The sequence below is a fragment of the Phyllobates terribilis genome, unplaced genomic scaffold (genome assembly GCF_046119375.1).
Source record: "Phyllobates terribilis strain yellow unplaced genomic scaffold, ASM4611937v1 Scaffold_5__5_contigs__length_657084704, whole genome shotgun sequence".
Taxonomy (NCBI): Eukaryota; Metazoa; Chordata; class Amphibia; order Anura; family Dendrobatidae; genus Phyllobates; species Phyllobates terribilis.
Window position 1 is genome coordinate 523010928 of NW_027362765.1, and position 12811 is coordinate 523023738.

Here is a 12811-nt window from a genome sequence, read left to right on the forward strand (position 1 = left end):
GAGTAGGCTCCGTTCTAAGAAGGGATCCTAGGGGGTACAGCGAGTGCAGGAAGGCACCTGTACGCCCCGAATCTGTCAGAAGACAGAGGGATTGTAGGCCGCAAGAAGGGGACCGGCCCCTGGCCCAGTTGTGTACTTCAGGTCTTGGCTGGAAAAACCGGAGGCTTCTGGCTTATATAGTCAGTTGCCGAAGCCGCATTCTAATCCCCAGGAGGGTCAAGCAGGTCCGGGAACTCCGACGTACAGGAGGGACTTCAGAGCACCCGTGCGGGATTGAGAGTGGGCAGCGCAGGGCAGGAGGGAGAAAAACCCAGCGTGAAGTCGGTCTAGCTAGGGACACAAGAAAGTGGGGTTCTGTCCGGTACTCCTAATCTGCCTGAGGAAGTGCTGAACCCCTGCCTGGTGAACGCAGCGCGACGTGGGAGGCTAGCACCCGTACGGTGCACCAGTGGAACTGTCATAAAAACTGTGAGTAAAGACTCGGATGACTGCACCGCACTGCCTCCATCCATTCTTTATCTGCGCCATCTTTCCCTCACTGCACTACAACGCCCAGCGCAACCACCATCTTCCTACACTGCCCTGGAGCTATCTCTACCTGTGGAGAGCCACGCCATCCCTGCTGCCATAACACCAGCGCCAGAGGACTGCTCCGCAGCGGCGGCTCCCTATAGCCGCAATCCACAGGTGGCGTCACGAACACTTTAAATTACTTATAAAAATTCCCATTTTTACTGGCCACCCTGGGTCACGGACCGGGCCAGCCACCGTGATATCCCCCGACAACCAGAGGCCCGGCTGCTGGGTACCCCACGGCCCTGGGGGCACGTCAGTTATATGCACCAATAAAGAACAACACAATTATTTCTGTTAACCACTTCGCGCCAGAGCCTGTTTTTGCCTCCGTGACCGGGCCAATTTTTTCAATTCTGACCACTGCCAGTTTATGAAGTAATTACCCTGGAACGCTTTAACGTATTCCCCTGATTCTGAGATTGTTTTTTCGTGACATATTGTACTTCATGATAGTGGTAAAATTTCTTCGATATCACTTGCGTTTATTTGTGAAAAAATCGGAAATTTGGCGAAAATTTTGAAAATTTTGCAATTTTCAAACTTTGAATTTCCATGCCCTTAAATCAGAGAGATATGTCACACAAAATAGTTAACAAATAACATTTCCCACATGTCTACTTTACATCAGCACAATTTTGGAACCCAAATTTTTTTTTGTTAGGGAGCTATAAGGGTTAAAAGTTGACCAGCGATTTCTCATTTTTCCAACAAAATTTACAAAAACATTTTTTTAGGGACCACATCATATTTGAAGTCACTTTGAGGGGTCTTTATGACAGAAAATACCCAAAAGTGACACCATTCTAAAAACTGCACCCCTCAAGGTGCTCAAAACCACATTCAAGAACTTTATTAACCCTTCAGGTGCTTCACAGGAATTTTTGGAATGTGGAAGAAAAAAATTAACATTTAACTTTTTTCACAAAAATGTTACTTTAGACCCAATTTTTTTATTTTCACAGGGGTAACATGAAAAAATGGACCCCAAATTTTTTTGTGCAATTTCTCTTGAGCGTGCTGATACCCCATATGTGAGGGAAAACCACTGTTTGGGCGCACGGCAGGGTTCGGAAGGGAAGGAGCGCCATTAGACTTTTTGAATGTAAAATTTGTCTGAATAATTAGCGGACGCCATGTTGCGTTTGGAGAGCTCCTGATGTGCCTTAACAGTGGAAACCCCCCACAAGTGACACCATTTTGGAAACTAGACCCCTTAGGGAACTTATCTAGATGTGTGGTGAGCACCTTGAACCCCAAGGTGCTTCACAGAAGTTTATAATATTGAGCTGTAAAAATAAAATTTTCACATTTTTCCCACAAAACCGTTTTTCATCCCTTAATTTTGCATTATCATAAGGGTAATAGGATAAATTGCACCATGAAATTTGTTGTGCAATTTCTCCTGAACACGCTGATACCCCATATGTGGAGGCAAACCACTGTTTGGGCGCACGGCAGGGTTTGAAAGGGAAGGAGCGCCATTTGACTTTTTGAATGTAAAATTTGTTTGAATAATTAGCGGACGCCATGTCACATTTGGGGAGCCCCTAATGTGCCTAAACAGTGGAAACACCCCACAAGTGCCACCATTTTGGAAACTATACCCCTTAGGGAACTTATCTAGATGTGTGGTGAGCACCTTGCACCCCCAGCTGCTTCACAGAAGTTTATAATATTGAGCCGTAAAAATAAAATTTTCACATTTTTCCCATAAAAAATGTTTTTCATTCCCTAATTTTGCATTATCATAAGGGTAACAGGATAAATTGCACCATGAAATTTGTTGTACAATTTCTCCTGAGTACGCCGATACCCCATATGTGGGGGAAAACCACTGCTTTGGTGTACGGCAGGGTTCGGAAGAGAAAGAAGCGCTATGTTGGCTGGGATAGGCAGCAGACACCATGTCACATTTGAAGAGTCGCTGACATGCCAAAACAGCAGAGACACCCACAAGTGACCCCATTTTGTAAACTACACCTCTCAAGGAATTCATCTAGGGAAGTAGTGAGCATTTTTTAATTTTTAAATTTATACCATTGGGCAGTGAAAAAAGCATAATTATATTTTTACCACAAAAAAATGTTTTACCCTCAGATTTTACATTTTCACACAGGGCAATGGGTAAAAATGGTGCCGAAATGTGTCACACAATTTCTTCTAAAAGTGTCAATACCCCATATGTGGCTGTATCGTACCACTTAGCCATACGGTGAGATTTGAGGGGGAAGGAGCGCTATTTGACAATTGGAGAACAAATTATTGTAGAATAGGCATTTGGATTTGGGAGCACAACATTTTCTGAATTTCTTTTGGGGGGCAAGGACCATTTTGCTTTTCCAGAGCCTTTCTGCTACCAGTAACTTGGAAGTCCCTTATATTTTTAACAGATGATGGACCTGAGTGGGGACTAGCTTTTTTTGAGGACTGAGTTGAAGCTTTTATTGGGAACATTTTACGTAACATTTATCCGGCGCTCTAGGCTGAGCACTTACATCGGGGTTTCCATCTAATTTTCCAAGTGATGTAATTCAGATGAAACCCCTGCAGGATCCATTCACTGTAATGAGGCAGCAGAGTTACTCTGGACTCCGTCTGGCCTCTGTTTAGTGGTGTCCTTTTTTTCAGAAGTGCACAAAACTGTGGCCAACCGCACTTTTATGCACGCCTAAAACAAATGACACCGTGGGATCCCAGGCTAGACGGCTTCCACAGTGGCCTATATCTGCCTCATTACAGGGAATCTTCCATCATGGGTTCTGGTTGAATCACGTATTTCAGAGATTTACACGGAAACTCTGGTGTAAGTGCTCAGCGCAGAGCACAGGATAAATGTAAGCAGAGCCTTACTGGGATCTTTGGGAGACATAATAAACAAATCAGTAGCAGGTGAATAATATTTGTTTTATTTATTTTTTATGCCGTTCCTAGTGTGATATAACTGATTAGATTACTTTATTCTTCGGGTCGGTGCGATTACAGAGATACCAAATTTATATCGGGTTTTTATGACTGACAGCTGTCACACACTAAAATACGCTTTTTTTGCAAAATCTAGTTTTTGCATCACCATATTTTGAGAGCTATAATTTTTCCATATTTCGGCCGATAGAGTCATGTGATGGCTTGTTTTTTGCGGGACGAGTTGAAATTTTTATTGGAACCATTTTTGGGTACGTGACATTTTTTGATCGCTTTCTATTCCGTTTTTTGGGAGGTAAAGTTAACAAAAACAAACACTTCAGGAATTGTTTTTTGAGGTTTTTTTTATGCCGTTCTGCGTGTGGTAAAAGTGATCAGGCAGCGTTATTCTTCGGGTCAGTACGTTTACAGCGATACTACACTTACTGTATTTTTTTATGTTTTGGCGCTTTTACACAATAAAACAATTTTATAGAAAAAAAAATATTTTTTTTGCATTGCTTTATTCTGAGCGCTATAACTTTTTTATTTTTTGGCTGATGGAGCTGTATGGCGGCTTTTTTTGCGGAACAAGATGACGTTTTCAGTGGTACCATTTTTATTTCTATTCTGCTTTTTGATCACATTTTTTTCCACTTTTTGTTTGGCGATATGATGAAAAAGCATATTTTTTTGCTCCGTTTTTTATTTATTTTTATTACGGTGTGCACAGAAGGAGTTAATTAGTGTGACTGTTTTATAGCTCGGGTTGTTTCGGACGCGGCGATACCAAATATATGTACTTTTTTTGGTTTTGTAATAATTTACGGATTTATTGGTTTAATATTTTATTTATTTATTTTTATTTATTTTGTGATTTTTTTTTTTAATAGTTTAAAAACTTTTTTTTTACTTTTTTTTACATTTTTACTTAGTCCCTGTATGGGACATTAATTTTTATTTTTCTGATCACTGATCTCATGTAATGTAATACACATATATTACATTGTATGAGATCTTCACTGACTGTTTCAGTCAGAGTCTCCTGTCTGACTTCAGCTACATACAAGCTGAAGCCAGACAGGAAGGACACCATATATGGCAGAGCTGGAGGCGGTCATGTGACCTCCAGCTGCCATAGCAACCCCAGGTCCTCAAACGAAACGGAGGTCTTCGGAGGTAAGTAAGACGACCCCCTCTCTTCCTGCTGTCTCCTATATGCCACGATCACTATAGATCACAGCATATAGAAGACAGCAAAGGGTTAACATGATGTACCCTGTCAGAGCTAACGCTCTGCACCGGAATCGCAGTGCTTGCAGGACCCTGGGGGTCCTGAGCACTGCGAGACCACCCACCGTTTTTAAACGTCGGCACTGCACAGAGCCCGGCAAGCGCCGACGTTTATCTACAGTGGGCGGTCGGGAACCGGTTAAACACTGCGTGAATCCAACACCACAAAGGAAACAAAGTAACCACTCATTACCAGTGACGGGAGGGAATATAAGGGTGCTTTCATGGGTTCTGGAAAATCCCATTACTGGTAAGAAACTTAGTGTTTTCCTATCACCCATGACAGCACCACCTGAGAGATTTACAGAGAAACCTTAAATTTAGGGCGGGACAACAGCCTATAGAACCCTTCTCCCAAAGAAAAGATCAACAGAAGATCCCAAATCAAGCCTATAGTGTCTATAGAAGGTGCAAGGTGAAGACTGTGTCACAGCCTTACATATTTGCTCAATGGAGAAATCTGATTTCTCTGCCCAGAAGGTTGAAATAGCCCTAAAAGAATGAGCTTTCAGGTTTCCCGGAATTGTCCTATTATTTGCAGAATTAGCTAACCCTATAGTCTCTTTAATCCATCTAGCTAGCAGGTTTTTCTTTTTTAGAACCCTTAAAGGGAATAAAAAGAAATCTCTTTACCAGGTTGTTGTTGCTGAGATATACTTCTCCTAACATCTAAATTGTGGTATTGTTCTTCCTTTGGATTCCCAGGATTAGCACAGGAAGAAGGGAGCAAAAACTCCTGACCTCTATGGAACTTGGAAGCTACCTTGGAAAGATAGACCGATTTCAGAACTATTCTATCTTCTATGGATCTGTGTAAACAGAGGATTAACAGACAAAGCTTGAATGTCACTAACTCTCCATGCTGAAGTTAAGGGCACTAGAATGACAGTCTTCAGTGTAAGGAACCTAAAAGATGTTGAATCCATGGGTTCAAATGAAGGCTTTGTTAGAGCTGTAAGCACCAGATTTAGATCTCAGGGTGCCATCTTTGGATTGGAAATGGGCCTAGAGCCAAAGCTCACTTTAATGAACCGAGAAATCCACCGGTTATTGGCCAGATCATAGTTATATAAAGCACCCAGAGTCCATACTTGGACCTAAGAGTACTAGTGAATAGTCATTATTTTAGCCCTTTCTGGAGAAATTCAAAAAATGATTTAGACCTATACTCCATCCTTTACAACTGCTCCTGACCTGGTCAGAAATTCCTTCCATGTACTGCCATATATTTTTGTCATTACTGCTTTCCTCTTCTGCAGCAATGTTCGTGATCAAATTTGGCAAAGAACTATCTTTTAGAAGCTTACTTTCAAATTCCATGCTGTTACAGGCAGTTTTGACCCTTTGAGAGTGTAGAAATACACCTTGTAAAAGTAGATATGGAATCTCTGGCAAGACCCACAGCTCGGTGACTGACATTATTCTCATCCAGGAAAACCACGGTCTCTTGGGCAAAAACGGAGCTATCAGGATTGTCATTGCCCAATCCTCCCTAATCTTTTTTAGAACTGCTGGGACCTGCATCACAGGAGGAAAGAAGGCACATGCCAGACCGAAATCCATTTGAGCAGGAAGGCATCCACTGCTTGCTGCTATCTCATGGGATCCAGTGAACACAATTTTCAATTTTCTCACCTTCCTGTTCTGTCTCTCTGCAATAAGATGTATGTCTGGAAGTCCTCAAAGGTCCACAATCTGTTTGAATACTCTTCGATTCAGAGTCCACTCCCAATGTTTCACTTGGATGAGGCTCAAAATGTCTGCTTGCAATTCTCTTCCCCTTTTATGTGAGGCGCTCTTAAAGATAAGAGATGACACTCCACCATCTGAAAGATCTGATCAGACAGTGTCATTAGGGATCTGGGCCTAGTTCCCCCCTGATGGTTTATGTAAACTAGTTACACTGTTGTCTGCAAGATCTTTACGTGATAGATGAGAAGAGCTTTCTTAGAGACTGCCTTACTGCCAAGAGCCTCTTTAGGTTGGAGGAACCGGATCTTTCTTCTCTCGTCCTTCAGCCCTCGCCCAGGAGATCTCACAGATGTGCCCCCCATCCCCGAGGGCTGGCATCTGCAGCAATGACTCACAATATCTGATTCATCCAAGGAACTCCTCTGTATATGACTCGCCCCCTGGGCCGAGGGGCACCCGGAACCGGGCTTCTGGGGGTTGTAGTATCCGTGGCGGTGACCCGGTCCCGTGGCTCAGGGTGGTCAGGCCAATGGCGGTATTTTGTGGGGGTTTTAGGTTAATTGTCCGACTACGCCACCCGTGGATTGCGGTCAGTGCGAACCGCCGCTGCAAGGGCAGACCGCTGGGGCTGATGGTGTATGCAGCTAAGGTAGTGTGACTCCCCACGGGAAGAGTGCAGCCCCAGGGCAGTGTAGTTGATGGTGGGAGTGATGGTGCGAGCATCCCAGCACTAGTAGTGCTGGCGCGACGATGAAGCACAGAGACGTGGGGTTGCAGTTCAAATTCTTTACTCACAGTTCTTTATATCCTTAGTCATTCCGCCGTCAATGACTGCCCAAGCTGTGCTGCGTCCACCAGGCAGGGGGCTCGGTCAACCCCCAGGTAATTCCGGAGTGTGGCACAGGACTCCCTTCTATTCCTTTCTCTGGCCGTGCCCCACCAGTGACACTACTTTTGTCCAGCTGCCTCGAGCCTTTTCTTGGGAGAGCTTCGTGCTCACCTCCCTGACCCTATGTGATGTGCCTTTCTAGTAGGTGTAGCGAGGGGTCGCACCAAGATATGATCACGACCGCCGGTCCTTGGCTGAGGATTAGTCACCTCCACCAACTTGGGATCCGGTACCCTGTTCTGCCAACCCGTCACCCGCAATCTCCTGGGCCTTTGCGGTTCCTTCTGCCCTCGTGTCTCTGGGCCTCTCTTGGTGTTCTGTTCCTTTCTTCCTATCCTTTCTTTTCCTTTCAGTTTCTGTCCTCTCTGCTGGCTCTGGCCTTCACTCCAGGCCTGCCTCGTGGAGCTGGGCCCAGACTGAGCCACAGCTCCCTGTCAGCCCTCTCTGGCTGAACTCCTCTTCTCCTCACTCCTCTGACTGTCTGACTGTCCTTCTAAGATGGTGCCCACCTTATATACCTCCCTCTCTGTGTATGAGCCCAGGTGACTTGCAACCAATGGGCTCCTGCCTATGCCCAGAAACCGTCCCCTCCTGCTCCTACATCACTGGGCTTTCCTCCCCCCTCCCCACTCCAGACAGGGACAGATCCTGTCGTGCCTGCATTACTGTCTAATGGGAGCACCGTTGAGCTGTCCCCCGGAAATGGGGTGTGTGTGATGCATGCAGCCTACCGAGCCCTGGTCCACACACCATCCTTACCCGGGAGTGGAATATCACACCTCTGGCAGAGGTGCAATACCCCTGTAGCGGCCGAACCCTCGGGGCACTACATTCCCCCCTGGTAAACCACAGCACGTCCTCGGGCTGGAAAAGAGCAAAGACAATTCTAAAACATGCAATACTTTTTTTTTTTTCAAAACTTTTCACATAGAAAACGGACGACATTATTTAATTCCCTTTATGGGAAACACTTTCTTCTTTTTCAACATTTTTCTTTCACTAGATATGGTGATTACTACCGGAACTCTTTTGTCATATAAAACACTTTACCAAACATTTGCATTTTTACTTTAGCAGCATATAAAACCTTTTCATTATAAAACATTTTTAGGTAAACATATTCTTGGGTACTGGCCGCGGTGCAACTTGCGACCAGGTGTTCTTTCTTCTTAAAGGTGCAACAGTCCAGTAAATTCGTCCTGAGGTAGACGTTGCAGTCTTTTTATAAAACCAGTAGGGGGCGCTTTAGGAAGCGCAACTATTTACAGGATGGCCGCTCTCAGTCCTCGGCCAGGTAGGGAAAAGGGATGGCTGTTCTCAGTCCCCAGCCAGATTAGGGATATAGGGGAGGTAACGTTCACACAGTCAAAAGTTTTGCAACAGTTCTTGTACCCTGACGGGTAACTATTTACACATGCACTTTGCTACTTACTAGTAGCGATGTCCTCCAGAGGCTCCTTCCTCCTCCTCATACTGTTCTTCAGACCCGTCCGGGTCCTCTTGGCTTTCCTCATAGCCATAGTGCTGCAGCTCCTCCTCTGTAAGCCGATGGACATGGAGGGCGTACGGTCCTTTTGCGTCCTCGTGTCAGGTAAAGGTGACCACATCACCTGGGTAAAGGTCACGTCCACGGTGTCCCTCGGGTAGATGGCTTTCAACATCTCTGCGGGTCACAAAGACGTCGCCTGCCGTTTCCGGACCCCTGATAAAGCCCCAACCGTTCTTCATGTGAAACTTGATTACGGTCCCGATGATTCGGGGACCGCGGGCGGCCCGGGGGTCTCGACGGGATTTGCACTTTTGCTCAGCGCTTCGGGCCTGGAGCCGCTCCTCTCTGACGTGCCTCTCTCGCCGTTCCCGCTCGAGGGTCACCAGCTGCTGCTGGCAAGCCTCTAGACGACGGACGGCGTCCGCCCGTGTCTCCTGAGTGAACCCTATTAAGTTCTCACCAGCGGGGTCCCACTCAAATTGGGCGTCTTCTAGTGGGAGCGGGGTGACCTCTACGGGAAGGGGGCGCTGGTTGAGTAATGGCGCCCGGGTTAACTAGGCCTTGCGACCAGGCCGATGACGCTTCCTTCTTTACGGCGCCCGGGGTCAAGGGGCGTGGCGTCAGGAGGGGCGTGGCCGCGGTACTCGCCGCTTGAGGCCTAGCTGGGAGCAGTGGCGGCGCGGCAACAGGTGCGGTGAGTGGGGCTTCGGGTTCTGCGACGGGAGGCTGGGGCAGGCTTGCAGCTGCTGGGTCTGGGGTGGTCACGTCCCCTGTACTTGCCTCAGTCCTCGCGGCTCCCTCCGCGACGTCGTCTCCGGCCCACACTCCTCCTGCGCCGTCCTCAGATGCAGGCAGACTCCGGGGTGTGGGTGAGGCCTGTCGCTGGTGGATTCTAGCCTGCCGGGCCAGTTCCTCCCTCCACTCGACGAGCGCACCCCGCGGCACCCGGACCATCCTCCGCTCCAGGTCCTCCAGTGCAGCTTGCGCACGCTCTGGGTCCCTAGGGAGCTGCGCTAGGATCTCTGCCAGGCTGCAGGGTGGTTCAGCCTGCAGCAGGCTCCGGGCCAAAAGATTGGTGTGGCTGAATGCGTCCATTCCCGGGTGCGGTCTGTCTAGACTGATCCAGACCGCACCCTGCCCCACGGTTTTCTTTCCTGTCCGCCCCCATTGGGGGTGGTCCTGGGGCCATCTGCTGACAATCACCTTCAGGGGCAGCCCCCCCACGTTGATGGACATCTCCACAGCCGCACTCATGGCTGTTGGGGGCAGGCTCCTTCTTTGGCGCCATTCTGGGACCTGGCCCACGATGGGAGGTGGCTTCCTGCTGTCTTTTGGCACGCACATTATGGCGTCCGTTCTGCTTGGGCGGGCGCCATTTTTCAACACAGTCATACACAGAATATCACACCTCTGGCAGAGGTGCAATACCCCTGTAGCGGCCGAACCCTCGGAGCGCTACATATAGATTTTTTGTCTCCAACCACCAGAGGAGAGATTGAATCACTGTTGAGAAAAGAGTACGTTTTCCAACCAACTTCAAAGCATATTCGTTTGCCAGAATCTCTCATTGCAACATAGGAATGTGTATCTGTGACCATGCTACTATTGGAATTCAGGAGGTTAGAATTCCTTACAGTGATATTGCCTTTCTTAGAGTTGTGGGCAGATTGCTTATTAATTTGACACTTAGCAGGACACCTTCTTCTCCTTTTTCTAGGAGGAGTCTAGGAGAAGACCAGGGAAGACATGCACTCTTTTAGGTTCTAGTCTTGATTTTTTTTAATTGAGTAGCAAACCTAACCTTGTCAAGGTTGTCCTTAACTCTGACAACTGAGTTCTGCAGGACGCAACAGATATGCCCACAATCAGGAAATCGTCGAGGTAAGGTATTATCAATATTTCTTTCTTTCATAGACGAGTTGTCATTTCTGCTATAATTTTCATAACGCCTCAAGGGCCCCTTGATAATGGAAGGGAAGGACCCGAAACTAAAAGGCTGATTTCTCCTTTTATGCTGAAAGCTACTCTCAGGAATTTCTGATGTTTCATGTGAATTGGATCATGATAATACACGTCCTTTAAAGGAAATCTGTCACCACATTTGGTCTACTTAAACTATTAAAATGGGCATACAGGTTATAGACTACTGAAAAGGTCCAACCTGTATGCCTCATATCAGATGTCTTGTTGCTGATAAATCATCTTTTACCACTTTATGTAAATGAACTCTTCCAGACTCTGGTGAGGACGCAGCCTGGAAGATAACTCTGCCTCCAGAGATTTTTTTATATGAAGGTGCAGTTACCAGTGTGATGTGTGATGGCCGCTCTCTGCTCTCCTGATCTCACTGCAGAGCTGCTTGTGATTATACCTGACACATCTGCAGGTTCCTCTCAGCATCAGCTTCCATCTCACAGGCAGACGGCTTGCAATATTGTTGCAATACAGCAGAGCTCAGAGAGCTGCTAAAAATGTGTTTGTAAAAAGACAAAGTTAATTTCTCCTGTCCTATGTTAGTTACTTGTCTCACACTGGTAACTCCCCCTTCATGTAAAATAAGCTCTGGGGGCAGAGTTATCTTCCAGACAGTGTTCCCCTCTTAGCCTGGAAGATGTCATGTATGTAAAGTGATAAAAGATGATTTCTCAGTAACAAGGCAAGGCTGATATGAGGCATACAGCCATCGCTCTCCTTAGCCATCTATAACCTGTTGTCCCTGTTGTCACGGGTGTGTCAGATGTGACAGACAGTTGCCCTGCAGTTGGTTGCAGGAGATCTCTTCGTTTGGCATAACAGACACCTTCTTAGATCTGTCTCACTCTAGGACCCAGTGGCTACCTCTCTCCAGCTAATTGACACCCAGGCCTGGGAGTTTAAATACTTCCTGTTTACTATAGGGAGGTGCTGGTTATATTCACATGACCCCTTGTGAAGGCTTGGAGCTGTTGCAGTCTGCTTACTTCCTCTTTGGTGCTACGAGGCCTTGTGTGTAATCTCTCTGAAGTCGGCTCAAGCTTCCCCCGTGTCAGTCTCCCCTTTCTGTCTTTAGTTGTTAGTGGGGACAGACAAGCGCTCATCGCCCTTTCCCTAGCCAGGGCCTACCTCTAGGGAGATACAGGGTTTTAGGTTCCTGATCGCCATTTGGTGAGAAACCAATATTGGGATGGTAGGGAAGACAGGGTGATATCAGATCAGCCTATGAGGTCTCCACCCCCTCTTTCCCTAGTGTCTGGGCTCCCTTCCCCTCTTCCCTTCGTGTTGCACTTTGTCTTTCCTACACTGTGTGTGACACCTGTATGCCCATATTAATAATTAATATAGGTCAAATGTGTTGAAAGATTCCCTTTAAATCCTAGACTACCATATAGCAATCTGGAACCAGAAGTTTTATAGCCGATCTTATAGACTCCATTTTAAATTATGTAACTCTCAGGAATCTGTTCAGCCTCTTCAAGTTGTAGCAAAGGCAGGTAAGACTGGGTTAAATCTTAGTTGTACAGGTTTTGATTAGGGGCACCTGGGGAGCTCTGCACATGATCAGGCTAGGTGTTCACCTTAGTCAGACTGCTGGAAAGCTGAGTAGACTGGATGTGTTTTGGATCTAATCAGAGAGACCGGCCAGAGACTCTCCCTGAGCTGAGTCTGAATAGGGCTGTGTGCAGAGAACCGCAAGTATCAGCAGTTGCTATGGACAATGTTTGTTTGTTTCATTAGCGCCTGAACAAGGCTAAGGATTTATGTTTATGATCCTTCTTTTTTCCACCCCGGTGCAGTGTAACCTGCGGAAAGCAATAATTGTGCACTTGTTTGGACCAAACCCACACTGGTTATATGAATGCTACCTAATGCCTACCTACCTTTGAGAGTGAGTCCCTACAAGATTTATTATTGATCTGAAGGTTGTATCCAGTACTAAACAGAGAGGAGAGTAGAACCGCTCTCTTTCTTGCCCTGGACCATAAGGACTAATT